Here is an 18,749-nt window from a genome sequence, read left to right on the forward strand (position 1 = left end):
AAAGCTGGTCGTTAAGGTCCACCCCTCCCATGTTAAGGTTATATTCGTGGACACAGAGGGGTTTCTCCACAACGCCAGTTGCCGTAGGAATTTGGATCGTCGTGTCTGGGTGAAGGGAGGACAGAACATAAACATCCCGTGTATCCTTCCACTTCACCGCAAGTAATTTGTCCGTTTTCAAGCAGGCTCTCGCCCCCCGACTAAGACGGGAATCTACAAGCCGTTGGGGGAAGCCCCGGCGATTAGGTCGCACGGTGCCACATGCGCCAATTTGTAAATCAAGAAGGTGACTAAATAGTGGCACGCTTGTATAAAAGTTGTCCACGTACAAATGGTACCCCTTTCCGGATAAGGGTGACACCAAGTCCCAAACGATCTTACCGCTGCTCCCTATGTAGTCTGGGCAGTTGGGGGGCTCCACACAGCTATCTTTTCCCTCATAGACCCGGAAACTAACTGTATAGCCTGTGGCCCTGTCACACAATTTATACAGTTTGACCCCGTACTTGGCACGCTTGCTGGGGAGGTACTGTTTCATAGCAAGGCGGCCAGTAAATTTAATCAGGGACTCGTCAACGCAGACAACTTGTTCGGGGGTAAACAAGGCTGCAAACCGCTGATTGAAGTGGTCTATGAGGGGCCGAATTTTGTGGAGCCGATCGTATGCAGGGTCTCCCCGAGGACGACAGAGTTCATTGTCGCTGAAATGCATAAATCGCAGAATTTGCTCGTATCTCGTCCTGGACATAGAGGCAGAGTACATGCGCATATGGTGAACTGGGCTAGTGGACCAATATAGCCGCAATTCACTCTGTTTAGTTATGCCCATGTGGAGGGAAAGGCCCAGAAAGATCTTAAATTCGGAAACCGTTATAGGTTTCCAGCCGAATTGTCTGGCAAGGTGTGAATTTGGGTTGGCGGCGATGAACTGTTGTGCATATAAATTTGATTGATCCACAATAGATCTGTAAAGATCTTCCGTGAAGAACAGCTCAAAAAAGTTCAGGGGCGTAAAACCAGCTGTCTCCACGTGGATTCCAGGTTGGGCGGTGAATGGGGGAAGTACTGGCGCTGTAGTATCAGTGGGTTGCCAATTAGGAAATGCCAGCGCATCAGGGAGGGCACTATGGGCTCTACGGGCCTGTCTTCGAATACGCGGTGGCTGCGGGCCACTACTTGTGCTAGCCACCGCACCAGCTTCAACTGCACTTAGGGGACTCGCCACGTCACCAGGTCTTACTGCAGTGCTGGTTGTACTAGGTCCAGGTTGTACTAGGCCGCTGGCGCTTGCCAGGTCGCCAGAAGGATGAGCGGCACTAGTACCCACACTCTGCTCCATACGAGCACCCTGCGATTCCTGCATCACAACAACTTCAGAATGGGGTCGGGTACGCCTGGGTCTAACAGGGACCCATCTGTCGTCGGAGCTATCTGTCAGGGAGCCGCTGCCGTCATCAGGTTCATATACTGACACTAATTCGGTCATTGTAGCTTCCCCTTCGCTATCAGATGACTCGGTCAGCATATAACTGAGAAGCTCTTCATCCCTGTACGAACGTTTGGTCATTTTGGCAACTAAATTTACTCGTACAGTGATGCGACTCACAGGTAATAAAAGCACCTGGTTGTCGAAGATTATTTCAAGCGCTACAAAAAAAACTGCTAATGCTAGCAGGGATCAGGCCTGACTCTGCTAACACAGCGGTTTTGTGTCTTGTGTTTTTTTGCAAGTGACAGTAATCTATTGATTACTACACTTGCCTGGGTGAAAGGGTTAAACGCAGGTGCTGGCCGGAATCAGTACTGATCGTGCAAACACCGCGTTTTGGGAACCCTAAACTATGGGGGCGCTAGTATAGTTCTGATCAGATCAGATATTGATCTGTTCAAACACTATACTAGAAATGGAAGTGTAGGTGCGTGCGTGCGTGCGTGCGTGCGTGTGTGGCAATCAAGGGGTTACTTCTAAACTATGCGCTGGGGATCTGGGGGGGGTGGCGGGGACCCTAAACCTCCTTTGGGAAAGAAACTAGCTAGCTAGCGCAACCTCAAGTCACAATGACACCAATACAAAATACAGTAAAAACAGTATATTATGTGTGTATTAGTGCTAATGTGACAGAGGGTGTAGGGGTTAACGGGATGTGATCAGGGGGGGATCAGGGGTTTAAATCTTTATTGGAAGGGACTGGAGGGTATCCTAAGGATAAAAGGAACGGTGGCAAGCGCTAAACCTGGTCACAAGTCACACTTATACGGGTATATAGAAAATGCTATATACTGTATACAGTGTGCGTTGTGGCAGGGGGTGTAGGGGTGATCAGGAGGGGATCAGGGGATTAAATCTTTATTGGGCGGGTGGGGGGGACCCTAAACCTGCTTGGGACACAAACTTAGTCGCCTGCGCTAATTCTGATCACAATGACACTAATACAAAAATACAAAAACACAGTATATTACGTTTGTATTAGTGCTGATGTGACAGAGGGTGTAGGGGTTAACTAGCGGTGATCAGGGGGGGATCAGGTGGGATCAGGGGCTTAAATCTTTATTAGGGGGGGGTGGCGGGTAATTCAAGTGGAAAAAGGGGGGTCGCAAGCGCTAGACCTGACCACAAATCACACTTATACGGGTATATAGCAAAATGCTATATACTGTATACGGTGTGTGTTATGGCAGGGGGTGTAGGGGTGATCAGGGGGGGGTCAGGGGCTTAAATCTTTATTGGGCGGGTGGCGGGGACCCTAAACCTTCTTGGGACAGAAACTTAGTCGCCTGCGCTAATTCTGATCACAATGACACTAATACAAAAATACAATAACACCGTATATTGCGTTTGTATTAGTGCTGATGTGACAGAGGGTGTAGGGGTTAACGGCGGTGATCAGGGGGGGTTCAGGGGGGATCAGTGGGTTAAATCTTTATTAGGGGGGGGTGGGGGGTAATTTGAGTGGAAAAGGGGGGGTCGCAAGGGCTACACCTGTTCACAAATCACACTTATACAGGTATATAGGTATATGCTATATGCTGTATATAGTGTGTGTTGTGTCAGGTGCTGTAGGGGTTAATTGGGGGGGCGATCGGGGGTGAAATGTGCCTATCTAACTGTGTGTGGGTGTGCTTGGTGCAGTACTCACAGTAAGATGTGCTCTCCTCTCACGCTGGATCCAAAAAGACCGTTGTGGGGGGAGGGCACATCTCCTCTAAGCCTGTGTTTACATTTCACAGGCTTAGAGGATGATCTGATTGGGCAGGACCGATCAACAGGTCCAGACCAAAAATGATTGGCCTGGACCTGATGACTGATCGGTTCTGAACCCAATCGAGTCATCATCGGCGGCGGGGACGCGCGGGAGCGCGCACAGGGCCGGCAAATTGTGCTGACGTAGGCCTACGTCAGTTTGCCTGGCCGGGGCTGAGTGCCGACGTAGATCGTCGTGCGCCGGTCGTAAAGTGGTTAAAAAAAAAAACACCAAAAATGACAAAAATCTTTCCCTTTGTTAGTAAACGCGATAACTTTTGCGCAAACCAATCAAAATACGCTTTTTGTGATTTTTTTTTACCAAACATATGTAGCATAAAACAAATTGGCCGAAAATGTTAAAAAATTTAGATTTTTACATTTTTTTGGGGGGAATTTCATATAAAAAATGTGAAAAATATTGTTATTTTTGCAAAATTTACGCTCTTTTTTTGTTTCTAGCGCATGATCAAAAAATCGCACAGGTGATCAAAAACCACCAAAAGAAAGCTCTGTTTGTGGGAAAAAAGGACGTCAAATTCGTTTAGGTACAGAGTCGCACGACCGTGCAATTGTCCGTTAAAGTCACGCAGTAAAAAAAATCGCAAAAAAACCCCTGGTCAGGAAGGGGGTAAAATCTTCCGGGGCTTAAGTTGTTAAATACAGGTTTCCCGCTCCACATTTCTTTGTGGCCCTAATACCTCTTTAAATCTCCACCAAGCACTGATGACATAACATTACTTTCTGTAAAAAACAGACATGGTATAGTGTCCCCATGTTTCCAAGAGTCATAAAAATGTGGAAAATGGTAAATTAGGACTTTTGTATGACTTGCACTAATCTTAGAAGGGACAGGCAAAAAAGCATTCTATTCAAGGAACCTGCTTTAGAGGAAAAATAAGTTTGTAAACCAGCAGCCCCTGCACATTGAAAAACTGGGAATAAATTACTAACTGATTAAATTTAGCAAACTGGATATCTATTAAAAAAACAACCAAAAAAATGTTTAGACCAGAGTTCTTTAAATGCTGATTCTGTAACGTAAAATAAAAGAGGTAAATTAAAATATTCCAAGAAGTGTTAGAATAGTAAATGCCAGAGAGGAAAAGATGTGAACAATTAGTAAGACAGTGAAGTGATATATCTTGTATTACACATAAGGGCCTTTGAGAGCTTCTCTCTGCCAAAAAGTAGTTGGAGCTGAGAAGAATCCAGACGCGTTTGTTGCAAATGCAATTAATCTTTATTAATAGAAAACCGTCAGCAGAGCAGAATGAGTGAGATTATAATGCACACCTCCTTTATGAGCGTGCCATGCATCAGTGCTGTGTACTTAGAGCAGGCTATTCTAGGGGACATTTATGAAACCTGCATGGTCTGAATTTGAATTTGCGTTACAAAAATTAATAATACTGCCACTATTATTCTCACAAAATAGTAGAAAATAAGAGATTTCTTATAAACGGTTTGCAATCTGGGAAAACATACATACTTTTAAAATAAATATCAAAGAAAAATATAGTATTTTTGTACTTACCGTAAAATCCATTTCTTTGAGTTCATTGACGGACACAGCGCTCCATATTCAGAACCATGGGATTATATCGCCCTCTACAGGAGTAGGACACTAGGCAGAAAAAATACTTGGCTACACCTATGGGCAGTCCTAGCTGGTATACACCTCCCTCTCTGCTTTAGGTCTTCAGTTTAGTAACAAGCAGTGTCAGTATTAAAACTCCATAGAGGGATGGGTGCTGTGTCCATTAATTGGATTTTACGGTAAGTAAAAAAATCCTATTTTCTCTTTCGTTCATTGACAGACACAGCGCTCCATATTCAGAACCATAGGGATGTCCCCAAGCCGTGCCAAACATGAGGGATGGGACACCAAAAAAATCCCAAGGCTAAACACAAGAGCCAGCCAGGTAACAGGAGCCCAACAAAAAACAACTGGAGCCCAACGTGAACAATACACCCCCAAAAAAGGAACAGACCCTCTAAACAGCAGCCTGCAAAACCTTGTGGCCAAAAGAAGCATCGGCAGATACCAAAGAAGCACTAAGCGCCCGAGTAGAGTGCACTGTTATAGGGCAAGGAGGAGGCTGACCCTTGATAAAATAGGCCTGAGTCACCGTCTTACCCATCTGGAAAAGGTCGCAGAAGAAGCGGACAGCCCATTTTCAGCCCGTCCGTGATCACAAACAGTAAATCTGACCTCCGAAAGGACTCCGTGGCTACCAGATACACCCGAATCGTTTGCACCACATCCAAGGCATGCATCGCAGTCTCTGTAGGATGAGTGGGCCTAAGACACAAGGAAGGCAACACAATGTCTTCATTCAAATAGAAGTCAAAGACCATCTTAGGTAGGAATGAGGGACATGGACAAAGAACACCCTTATCTTTGTGGACCACCAGGTAAGGGGAACGACAAGATAACGCCGCCAGTTCCGACATCCTGTGAGCAGAGGTGATAGCCACCAAAAAGGTTATCTTCTGAGACAGCGTGAGCAGGGGAATATTCTGAATATTTTTAAAGGGAGGCTTCTGGAGAACTGAAAGCCCCAAGTTCAAATCCCATGGTAGTAGAGGAGACCGCATCGGCAGATTTAGGTGTTGAACCCCTTGAATAAAAGTACACACCAGTAAGTGCATGGCTAGGGGTCACTGAAAGAAGAAAGACACCTGGCCCATGATGGTACTCAAGACCATCTTCTACTCAACCCCTCTTTGAAGGAAAGTCAAAATCCGAGCCACCGAAAAAGAACGAGGGTGAACACCGATCGACTCACACCACGAAATTTACGGTTTTCACGTACGATAGCAAATCTTCCTAGAAGTAGACTTCCTAGCCTTCAGTAGTGTCTGAATCACTGACCCAGGCAAAGCTCAATCCTTCAGCACCTGGCTTTTAACAGCCAGGCCATCAAAGCCAGCAACTGTAAAGCCGGATGGAAGATAGGCCCTTGGGACAGCAGGTCCTCCCTGAGAGGCAGTCTCCAAGGGGTGTCAGTGACCAATCGCACCAGGTCAGTGTACAAAGACCGGCGAGGCCAATCCGGAGCCACCAGAATGACCGGAACCCCTTCTACCTCAATCCTGCACAAAACCCGAAGAAGAAGCTTGAGAGGAGGGAAGGCATGGATGTCATGGTCTTACCTTCTTGCTGTTCTCCTTCGTTTGACATGTGCTGGCGGCCATCTTGGTTTCTGGGTTTCTTGTAGCCTCCCACCTTGCGGCTCCTCCTTCCCACTGGGAGGAGCTGGATGCCTAGCTCATATATATAGGAGGTCTGTGGCTTCAGTTCCTTGCTTGGTCCTCCTGTGTTCACATGCTTCTAAGACTGCTGCTGCTTCTGGTCCCTGATCCTGGCTTCGTCTGACTACCCTGCTGGTTCCTGATCCTGGCTTCGTCTGACTACCCTGCTGGTTCCTGATCCTGGCTTCGTCTGACTACCCTGCTGGTTCCTGATCCCGGCTTCGTCTGACTACCCTCCTGGTTCCTGACCTCTGGCTTCGCAAGGACTCTGCCTCGGTTTCGCCATCCGTTTGGACTTTTGCTTTACAGCTTGATTTTCAATAAAGCCTTCTTATTTTCACTTATCTGTTGTTGTACGTCTGGTTCATGGTTACGTGACATTAGGACCAAGCCATGAATTCTGACAGTACAGGGCCATCCTCGCTACCCACGCTGGTTGCCAGACTTGATCAGCAGGATCACCTGTTGGGTCGGTTCGCCGTGGCGTTGCAAACCCTGCTTGAACGCACGGCTCATTTCGCTACCGTTGCCGATGGGTCGGTTGTCGCTCCTGGGCCCGCTCCTACTGCCGCTCCGGTTGTTGCGCCAGAGTCTACCCCGACACCTGTTGTTGCGCCTGCGGTGTTTCGGGGTATGACCGGTTCTGCCCCCCTTCCACAGCGCTTTGGGGGAGAGCCAACTCAGTGCCGAGGTTTCCTTAACCAGGTGGGCATTTATTTCGAGTTGCTGCCACATGCCTTTCCTACTGAGAGATCAAAGGTGGGCTTCTTAATTTCGCTGCTCTCGGACAAGGCCTTGGCCTGGGCCAGCCCTTTATGGGAGAACAACAATCCGGTGGTTGCCGAGTTTTCCGGTTTTGTTGCTTCTCTTCGGAGGGTATTCGATGTGCCGGCTCGTGCTGCCTCTGCTGCGAAGCTCCTTATGTCCATCAGACAGGGTTCACGATCCGTAGCTGAATACGCCATTGAGTTTCGTACCCTGGCAGCAGAGGTGGGCTGGAATAATGAGGCTCTGGTCGCTGCTTTCTCTCATGGTCTCTCGGATGCCTTGAAGGATGAGGTTGCAGCTAAGGACCTACCAGTGGAGCTCGAGTCTCTTATTTCTTTCTTGATTTTGATTGACACCAGACTCAGGGAGAGACCTTCCTTTAAGGAGAGTCTGCGGAGGCCTCCTAACAGATTGGCGCCTACCTTTGCTGTCCCACCCGTGCCTCCCTCTCCTCCCACGCCTCCTGGGGATGACTTGGCTGGGGGTGAACCCATGCAGCTGGGCTTTGCTCGCCTGTCCGAGGGGGAGAGGGTACTCCGAAGACGCGAGGGTCGATGCATGTACTGTGGTCTCGGTGGGCATTTTCGGTTGGCATGTCCGAACCGTCCGGGAAACGCTCGCACCTGAGATCCTGTCGGGGGCAGATCTTGGGTGGAGTCTCCTCGTCCCCGGTTTCCCGTGTTGACAAACCACTGATCACTGTTGTCCTCTCCTGGGTCGGGGGCTCAGTGACGACCCAGGCGTTGGTGGACTCTGGTGCTGGTGGTTTGTTCATTGATAGTGTGTTCGCTGCCGCCAATTCCATTCCTCTGCAGGCCCGAGGTTCTCCACTGGCTCTTGAGGCGATAGACGGCAGACCCCTTCTGCCGCCACAAGTGACTCATGAGACCCTTCCAGTGGGGATAGCCATTGGTGCCGTTCACAGAGAGTCGGTCTGCTTCCAGGTTATTTCGTCTCCACACTACTCGGTGGTCTTGGGGTACCCCTGGCTCCAGAAGCATAATCCGACTTTCGATTTGAGATCGGCCGAGATCCTCTCGTGGTCACCGCAGTGTGGGGCTAGTTGCATCCATGGGCCTGTCAAGTTGCTGTGTACTTCCTCGGACTCTCTGTTGCCTCCTGAATACGAGGAGTACCGGGATGTATTCGATAAGGTGCGCGCGGTTGCCCTACCTCCGCACCGCCCATACGATTGTGCCATCGAGTTACAACTTGGTGCCGTTCCTCCTCGTGGCAAGGTCTATCCACTGTCGGTAGCGGAGAATGAGGCCATGGAGGAGTACGTGAAGGAGGCGCTTTCACGCGGACACATTCACAAATCCTCGTCCCCAGCAGGGGCTGGATTTTTCTTTGTGAAAAAGAAGGGCGGTGAGTTGAGGCCTTGCATCGATTACAGGGGTCTCAATCGCATCACGATCAAGAACGCTTACCCGATACCCTTGATTTCCGAGCTGTTCGATCGCCTTAAAGGGGCCACGGTCTTTACCAAACTCGACCTGAGGGCGGCATATAACCTCGTAAGGATCAAGGCGGGCGATGAGTGGAAGACCGCGTTTAACACCAGGACCGGTCATTATGAATCCTTGGTTATGCCCTTTGGGTTGTGCAATGCGCCCGCAGTCTTTCAGGAATTCATTAACGATGTTTTCCGTGACCTGTTGCAGCAGTGTGTGGTGGTCTATTTGGATGACATCTTGGTATATTCTGAATCCATGGAGACCCACATTCTGGATGTCAGACGAGTGTTGCAACGGTTACGAGAGAACAAGCTGTTCGGTAAGCTTGAGAAATGCGAATTTCACCGATCCCAGGTAACCTTCTTAGGTTACATCATTTCCGCTGAGGGGTTCTCCATGGATCCTGAGAAGGTTTCGGCTGTCCTACAGTGGCCCCAGCCCAGTGGTCTTCGCTCCCTGCAGCGCTTTTTGGGCTTCGCCAATTATTATCGGAAGTTCATCAGGGACTTTTCCATGCTAGCCAAGCCTCTCACGGATCTGACCAGGAAGGGCAGTAATTCCCAGGTCTGGCCGCTCGAGGCCATCCGAGCTTTTGAGGCTCTAAAGTCCGCCTTTGTGTTGGCTCTGATTCTGTCGCATCCCAACCCTGGGTTGCCCTTTGTCCTCGAGGTGGACGCGTCTGAGACGGGAGTAGGCGCCCTTCTGTCTCAGCGTAGAACACCAGAGGGTCCTCTGCTTCCTTGTGGGTTTTACTCCCGGAAACTGTCTTCCGCGGAGTGCAACTATCAGATTGGTGACAGGGAGTTATTGGCCATCGTGCAGGCCCTTAAAGAATGGAGGCACTTGCTTGAGGGTTCGGTGGTTCCGGTCCTCATCCTGACGGACCACAAGAATCTGACCTACCTTTCTGAGGCCAAGAGATTGACACCACGTCAGGCCAGATGGGCTCTGTTCTTGTCACGTTTTAATTACGTGGTCTCCTACCTACCCGGTTCCAAGAACATCAGGGCGGATGCCTTATCACGGCAGTACTCCGACCTGTCCAGGGAGGAGTCGATTCCGACTTCGGTCATACCTCCGAATCAGATCCTGGCCGCCATTCGCACCAGCCTGACCTCTCCCCTGGGTGAGCAGATTTTGGCGGCTCAATCTGGTGCTCCCTCTGGGAGACCCAACGGCAGATGTTTTGTGCCTGAGGAGTTGCGCACTCGGTTGTTGCGAACCTACCATAACTCCAAGACCGCGGGGCATCCTGGAAAGAATCAGCTGTCCTGGGCTGTTTCACGTCTGTTCTGGTGGCCTTCCCTACGTTCCGACATCGCCGCATATGTAGCGGCATGCTCCGTTTGTGCCCAGAGTAAGTCCCCTCGGCACCTTCCGTTGGGCCTTCTGCAACCCATAGCCACCGGGGAGCGCCCATGGTCACACCTGGGGATGGATTTCATTGTGGACCTCCCTGCATCCCGAGGCCATACGGTCATTCTCATGATTGTGGATCGATTTTCCAAAATGTGCCACTGTGTTCCTCTCAAGAAGTTACCCTCTGCACAGGAGTTGGCCACGATTTTTGCCAGGGAGGTCTTCCGGTTGCACGGTTTGCCCAAGGAGATTGTGTCGGATCGGGGGAGTCAGTTTGTGTCCAGGTTCTGGCGCGCCTTTTGCTCCCAGTTGGGGATTCATCTCTCCTTCTCCTCGGCCTACCACCCTCAGTCCAATGGGGCCGCAGAACGATCCAATCAGGCCTTGGAGCAATTCCTTCGTTGCTATGTCTCCGATCACCAAGACAATTGGGTTGACCTCCTGCCTTGGGCTGAGTTTGCCAGGAACACGGCGGTGAACTCTTCCTCTGGGACGTCTCCCTTCATGGCCAATTATGGGTTCCAACCTGCCGTGTTACCGGAGGTATTCTCTCCCCAGGATATTCCGGCTGTGGAGGATCACCTTTCCGTCCTACGTGCTTCTTGGGTACAGATCCAGAAGTCCCTTGAGGTCTCTGCGCAGCGCCAGAGACTCCAGGCTGATCGCAGACGAGCGCCTGCTCCTTTCTACCAGGCCGGAGACCGTGTATGGTTGTCCACCCGCAACCTCAACCTTCGAGTGCCCACTCCCAAGCTGGCGCCTCGCTTTGTTGGTCCCTTCCGAGTGCTTCGCAGGGTAAACCCGGTAGCCTATGCCCTTGCGCTTCCTCCTGGCATGCGGATCTCCAACGTGTTTCATGTCTCCCTGTTGAAGCCACTGGTGTGTAATCGTTTCACTTCCTCGGTTCCTCGGCCTCGTCCGGTCCAAGTGGGCAATCGTGAGGAGTATGAGGTGAGCAATATCCTGGACTCACGCCTGGTCCGCGGTCGGGTGCAGTTTTTGGTTCATTGGCGTGGTTATGGTCCAGAGGAGCGTTCCTGGGTTCCCTCCGCAGATGTCCATGCTCCTGCCTTGCTCCGAGCCTTCCACGCACGCTTCCCTCAGAAACCGTTCTTTACTCCGCGGAGGAGGGGCCCTTGAGGGGGAGGTACTGTCAAGGTCTTACCTTCTTGCTGTTCTCCTTCGTTTGACATGTGCTGGCGGCCATCTTGGTTTCTGGGTTTCTTGTAGCCTCCCACCTTGCGGCTCCTCCTTCCCACTGGGAGGAGCTGGATGCCTAGCTCATATATATAGGAGGTCTGTGGCTTCAGTTCCTTGCTTGGTCCTCCTGTGTTCACATGCTTCTAAGTCCCTGATCCTGGGACCTGATCCTGGCTTCGTCTGACTACCCTGCTGGTTCCTGATCCTGGCTTCGTCTGACTACCCTGCTGGTTCCTGATCCTGCTTCTGGTCCCTGATCCTGGCTTCGTCTGACTACCCTGCTGGTTCCTGATCCTGGCTTCGTCTGACTACCCTGCTGGTTCCTGATCCTGGCTTCGTCTGACTACCCTGCTGGTTCCTGATCTTGGCTTCGTCTGACTACCCTGCTGGTTCCTGATCCCGGCTTCGTCTGACTACCCTCCTGGTTCCTGACCTCTGGCTTCGCAAGGACTCTGCCTCGGTTTCGCCATCCGTTTGGACTTTTGCTTTACAGCTTGATTTTCAATAAAGCCTTCTTATTTTCACTTATCTGTTGTTGTACGTCTGGTTCATGGTTCCGTGACAATGGACCAGAGCATCTGTGGCGTACGCCAGAGGATCCCGTGAACTTGCTACAAACCTCGGTACCTTTCTGTTGAACCAAAATGCCAATAGGTCCACCTCAGTGGTGCCACACCGCAGGCATATCAGATGAAACACGTCCGGATGAAGGGATCGTTCCCCTTAGTCCAACGCCTGCCGACTTAGATAGTCCGCCTACCAATTTTCCACTCCTGGAATGTGTACGGCAGAGAGGGCTGGAATGAAGTGTTCTGCCCACAGGAGAATGCCGGCTACTTCCAAAGCCACCAACACACTTTTTGTTCTGCCCTGGTGATTGACATAAGCCACTGCCGTGTCAGTGCCTGGCTGGGTCCGTACCAAGAGCCCCGGAGCCGTTCTGTCCAGTGATCAATGCAAAGTCTGATCACCTGAAGTTCCAAGACATTGATCGGTAGTCTGGATTCCTCCAGCGTCCAACAACCCTGAGCGGAGCTCAGTCCCAGGACACCTCCCCACCCACACAGGCTGGCATCCGTAGTGACCACTGTCCAATACAAGAAAAGATTTTCCCTGCCAAAGGGCCAAACAGTGAAGCCACCAGACCAGTGAACCCCTGGTTTCCCGGCTTAATTTGATTGCCCAGAGACTTTGGACACTTGTCCCATTTCACCAGAATCTCCCTTTGGGGGGGACCTCATATGGAACTGTGCAAACGGAAGCGCCTCAAAGGTAGACACCATCAGGCCCAACACCCACATGCTAGTCCAAAGGAAGGACCACCTGCGGGACAGCAATATATGAATCACAGCATGCAATTTCTGGAGTTTGTCCAGAGGAAGGAATACTCTGGCTAGAGCTGAATCCAGAGTCAGACCAAGATACTGTAATCCAATTTTCTGGATGGAATCAGAACAGACTACTGGTATTTCAGAAGCCAACCAAACCCCTTCAGGGTCTGTATAGTGATCTCCAAGTCGTCCATCAAGCAGAAGAGGACTCGCAAGAGAGGAGGTCGTCTATTTAGCCCAGTACCGCAATCCCCCGCTGACGTAGCAACGCAGAACCCGGGGCCAACACTTTTGTGAAAAAAGGAGCGTAGGCAAGACCAAAGGGTAACACCTCAAACTGATAGTGCTCCTTTACCACAACAAAACAGGGGAAATGCTGGTGTCGGGCACATATTGGAATGTGTAAGTAAGCATCCTTGATGTCGATTGAGGCTAGGAAATCCCCCTGATGTAGGGATGCCACCGCTGTGTGAATGGACTCTATTCTGAATTTCTGTACCCACACAACAAAGTTTAGGGCCTTGAGCAAAGGTCATGGCACAAAAGTTTAGCCCACTCGGTTAGTGTTTGCGACACCAGGGCAATGACCAGGACCGGCCTCAGCTCCGAACCAGCAACAGTGAACATACTGTGGGCCACAGACTCCACCTTTCTGTCAGCCGGATCCTTAAAAGTTGGAGATTCCACTACCGGAATTATGGTTGCCTTGTTCAACCTGGAGATAGGAGGGTCTACCACTGGTGGGACAGTCCACTTCTTGAGGAGTAACTCTCCAAAGGGGTACCTCACCACAAAGCGTTTAGGAATCACAAATAGACGTTTTGGACACTAATTATCTTTATAGACAAACTTGTGAAAATAGGAGGATTAAGGAAACACCTTTGCCATGCGAAAATGCTTGTGGGTGCCAAAGGGGGCGTCCACCTTTGCAGCTGCTTCAGCTGCATCCTCCATCTTCAAAGTCTCCCGCATGGATGTAATCAGTGCGTCAACCAGCGCTTTCTCATAGAAGGCTATGGGTGTGGAGGAATCATCCTCACTATCTGATAGATCAGGAAGCTTGGGGACAAACCCCGCAGGGTGGGCCACGTCCATGGCGGCAGTGCTAGATTAAGAATCTGATGCCACAAGGGAGGGCGGGGGACACTTTTTGCTAGCCTGCTGCCCAAAGACCACCTCCACCCAGGAAACAAAGGACTCCAGGACCGCCATCAGTGCACCAATGGAGGGACTTTCTGCCTCCAATAGGGAGTCAGGTGGGGAAACATGCTCCGGAGACTCTATAAGGTAAAAATGGGAACCCACCAGCAAAAAGTGTGTAGCACCGCTAGGGGACTGACCCACCGCACCTGCATCACCACAGGGGTACCTAAAGGCAGAGCACCCCACAACCTGCAGCAGGGAGAGGGACAGACTCCACCAGAACTCACCACCCCACTAGAGTAACACTGGTCTGCACCGGAGATAGCCAGTATCCACGTGCGTGGAAAAGGAAACCCAAGAGTCAACACCAGGGGAAAACGAGGAGCCCCCACAGCCATAATCGGCGCCCAAAGGCTCCACTGTTATGGCCGCCGCTCCTAATGCACGCCAGACCCACCAAAACTGGCCACCGGACTACACAAACATGGCCGCTGGCATGTAGAATCACACAGGACCCAATACAATGGCGCACACCACAGCAAAATGGCCACCACATACGGCACCTATGAGGCTCCCCCTGGAGCCCAGGCCACATTCACAAAGAAAAGGGGGGGGGGGGATTCCTGGAGCACAGGACCACAAACAGCAGCCAGTGACCACCCCAGCTGTGTGTGTCCCCGTTAGGGAGATTCATCCTATTTGTCATGTTTACCATTATTATTTAAAGTGACAGTAAAAGAAAATGCCAAATTTTGGGTTGACATCAGAACACTAATAGAGGGGAAATATTCCAATGAAGGCACTAGATCTGGTGACACACTGGGTTTCCCGCACTCTAGAGGGATTTCCTTTCACTTCCTGTGTTGGCTATGGAGACAAGAATTGAAAGCAAATTTCCCCAAAGGTAAACAGCAAAAATCCAAAATCATAAAAACGTTTTTCCTTTAGTTACACTTTACCAAGTATTTAACCCAAACATGAGGTTACACACTGACCCTATTGTCACACTGGTTCCAAACTCATTCTTGCTAGAGAATCTCTTGAAACTTTATGCCTAGGGAAAGGTGGTAAAGCCTTTGTTTTTTAAACAAATGTGGCAAATCCACAGCCAACAAATAAGGTCACCATACCTACATACCACATTCAAATAGGGAACAAGGCTAACGGGACCACCTACCAAAAGACATTGCCAACACCTTCAAGAAGTTTTACAAAACTCTGTATAACTTATCCACTACTGAGAGAAACCCTCTCTGTGACACCTGACTTGATGAGATTTGCTCATACATCTCTTTCCAGGCCTAACCAAACTGACAGTGGAAAAACAGACCCAATTTGCGGCCCTCCAAACCGCTGAGGGACTCTTTTGGACGATTCAAAAATGGGCAATGGACCTGGAACAGTCTTATAATATTACAAACGCCACCAGGAGAACTTAGTGCCACATTTATTATTTCTATACTCTTAAATCCTGGCATCTCCTCTCTCTCCTAGCATTCAGCGACACCACAAGGAACACAGACATCATCCATACAGCTCAGTCTAGGGTCATTTGCCTGATGCTGCTTTCCATGAACGTTAAAGAGGCCTTCAATTGTGTAGACTGGACCTATATGGAAGAGGCATTCAGATACCTGGAAAAGGGAATATTCATAAGCTCGCTGCATATGTGGGTGACTTGCTCTTTTTTATTTACCAACTCAATAAATGCCCCTACTTATGACAGAGATGTGAAACTATGGGAATCTGTCAAGCTTTGAAATAAAAAAATAAATAAAACAAAACTGAGGCTATCATGCTCCCAGATTTGTAAGTTTGTCACCCCAGGAAACATTTCCATTTAAATGGGTCCCTCCCACTATTATTTAGGCATATAGAAACCTGGGGGATTCTCTCGACTCTATACTATAAAGTTCACGTCCCTGAGAGCAATATGTAGAGGTCAAGGCTGGTGTGATATGAGTGATTCTGTACCTAGAGACAAATTGCCAATGTCAGGATCGCTAAAGAGGCTGCCGGTCTGTCCCTATAGAATCTCTCCCTCTGTAGTTGCTAGCCTGAACCCTGCTGAATCTCAATCGCTAGTGATGAGAGCGAAAATCATGCTGCCTCAGCTTCAGAGGCAGCAAATCCATAGAGACAAACAGGCAGCCCCTTAGCAATTCTTCCGCTGATGATTTATACAAATCTGCTAGAGGCAGAGTTGCCTGTCTGACACCAATCTTAATCAGCTGGTCCCCAGAAACTTTTTCCAGGTTTGAAAGATGTAACATTTCTAAGTTAAACATCCTCCCCAGGAACTTATATCTCCTCCAGACTCTCTAAATATATCCTCCTTCAGAGACGTCAAAACAGCTTTCTTGCAGTCCCTCTAGGCACATTAACCAGCCAGACTATGTTAGGTAATACTTCATATGCCTAAATCCAAGGGGGTCCCAAATTGCCCTTCTTAATGTGCCAGTTGACCAAATTCCTAAACGTTCTCGGCATTTAATTTTCTTTATCCAACTAGGAGCCAAAATAATGACTGCTAGGGTGTGGAAGCAACCCTCAGTATCCCTCACACAGGAAAAGAAGACTATAACATGAATCATGATCCATGAAAAGATTGTTAGCATTCTGAAGGATACTGTTAAACCGTTTGAAAATACCTGGGATCCTTTGGCTCAATACATGAATTTGTCAATCAATGCTTAGATAACTCTTCTGGGTTTCAGGGGTAAGTGTCTCTTTTTACTTTAGTCAGACTTCTTTTTATTCTTTCTTTCTTCTTTCTAACTCTTCTACCTCTTGGAATTATGAGTGACAGTAGCAGGACTACCGCCCTTATCAAAGCACTTCCTATTGGGCCCTCTAAGAGGGTGGTTGCTTCGACTTTATTATTTGTGCCATATATACTGTATTCTGTATTTGATGCATGCACATTTCTATTCTATTCTTTGAACAAGTGGAGGATACTGTATTATAGTTTACTTTGTCTTTGTCTAAAATTGATAGAAAGTAGGAACAGGCTGCAAAACTGAACCCTCTCCACCATCTTCCATGGTGCACCACAGATCTACCAACCAATATACAAGATCACCATACAATCAGCACCACAATACCAGTATTCAAAAAGCATGTTCTGCATTCCGACATTTCCCCATCTCCCTCACATTTTTCCAATCCTTAACAATCCACAGTTGCCACTGGGCATGTCCGATTCTTGTTTTTAATCTTTATAGAAAAAAAATAGAAGATTTTGCATTGCTACCCTCCTCATGACCAGCTGTACAGGACAGCACACAGAACACACATACTCCTCACTGGGCTTTTGAAGGACTCTACAACTCCACCACTTTTTAGCTTCCTTACTGGCCAACACTTTATACACTTAACTCCTGACATTGTCTGAAATTCTATGCTCAGAACACAAGATTTCTATGCTATAGCCATTACTCTTGACCACAAAAACAATTTTTTCCCATTCTTTAATTCAGAAATAAGATTTGGGAATTAAACTTTCCCCTGATTAAAATGACAAACTGATCTACTACACTTTGAACTCATCTATCAATATCAGCAATAGCAAGAAGCGAGTTACAAATTGCATGTATCCATTAGACTCCAGTAGGCTCTATCTTAGATGTTTTTAGGAATGCCCTGAAACCCAATCCTTCTGCCTTTCCGAGCTAACATACAGAAGTTTACAGACTTCCATATCCCTCATTACCCTGCCTTCTTCCTTTTCCATCACAATACATTTCTGAGGAAGACTTATAAGAACCTGTACTTATTAACCTAATTAACACAGTCAAGGCATACATTCATGCTCTCTGGTGTCAGAGTCCCCAACCATAGCACAATGGCAACCATAAACAAAAGACAAGACAAAAAACTGATGGTAGACCTCACATCCAATATTAGGGGAACAGTGAAGATATTTCCATAGAGATGGTTTCATTGTTGCAAATTCACATTTACAATGGAATATACCTCCTAGCTTGCAGTGTCCCAGGTTTAGAATGCCCTCTTCAAGGACTGTAAGGCTTAACTGGAGATTTTTCCATAAAAGGGAGGATGCAAACAGGAACAAAACAGTTGTTCACTAGAAAAACGCAATTCTATTTATTATTTACCCAAGATATTGGTAAAGGTATGCCACTATTTTTGGAAAAAAGTAGGCAAAGAGCAGAAACTGACTTTCGGACTGCATGTGGTGTATTAAAGTGTATCTAAAGCCTAAACTTTTTATTTCATTTCATCTAGAGTAGAGAAGGGTTAATATCTTTGGCACGATTTTTATTGCTGTCTCTGTCCCTCTGGGAAGATGTATCTTTGATTCCTGTCCTGGGGAATTGAGAGAAAATCTCTCCAAAGTGAAAAAGTCATTTCTATCTCAGAGTTTTTACAGGAACAGTTGTCCCCAATGGATGATTTTTTTTCTCACTTCTTTCTCTGGTAACAACTTCAAAATGTTGGATTCCCCCTTACTTTCTGTGACCAGAAAACGGGGGGGGGGGGGATATCTCCCCAGCAGGGTCGCAGAAAGCAATAAAAAAAATGTCAAGGATCTAGGCCTTTCCCACTCTTGAAATAAAATAAATTTTGAAATATAAAAACCAGCGGGCTTCATTCTGGAACTGCTTCCTTGCCAGTTGCGATTAAGCACTTAGTCCAGGAGCTGAATAAGCCAGCTTTATTCTGACCCTCAGTCACTAACAACACTATTTTCTGTATGCAATGATGGCACACTAGCAGTGATCATCGGCAATTAACAAATGAACGCTCTGTGAATGTGATAAGCAACTATGAGTTTATGCCAAAAAGTGGGGCCGGTCCTTCGCTCTGAATATTCTATGTCGGATACACAGCTGTTTACAATTGATGCCCCTCCCGTCTGGGCTAAATAATGGATGTGGCGCGGACGCTTGGCCACGCCCCCTGAAGACGTTGTAGTGACGAAACGCGTTGGGAGGAGCTTGCCTAGCGTCACCACGTTACACCCAGAAG

General features: G+C 48.5%; 1 protein-coding gene across 3 annotated transcripts in view; it reads right to left on the reverse strand.

Moving 5' to 3' along the window:
- The window catches only part of ELMOD1 (ELMO domain containing 1), a 235,826-nt gene that overhangs the window by 79,023 nt on the left and 138,054 nt on the right, over nt 1-18,749 (reverse strand). The gene's annotated exons all lie outside the window — the stretch shown is intronic.

This window comes from Pelophylax lessonae, assembly GCF_965119305.1.
Source record: "Pelophylax lessonae genome assembly, chromosome: 2".
NCBI lineage: Eukaryota > Metazoa > Chordata > Amphibia > Anura > Ranidae > Pelophylax > Pelophylax lessonae.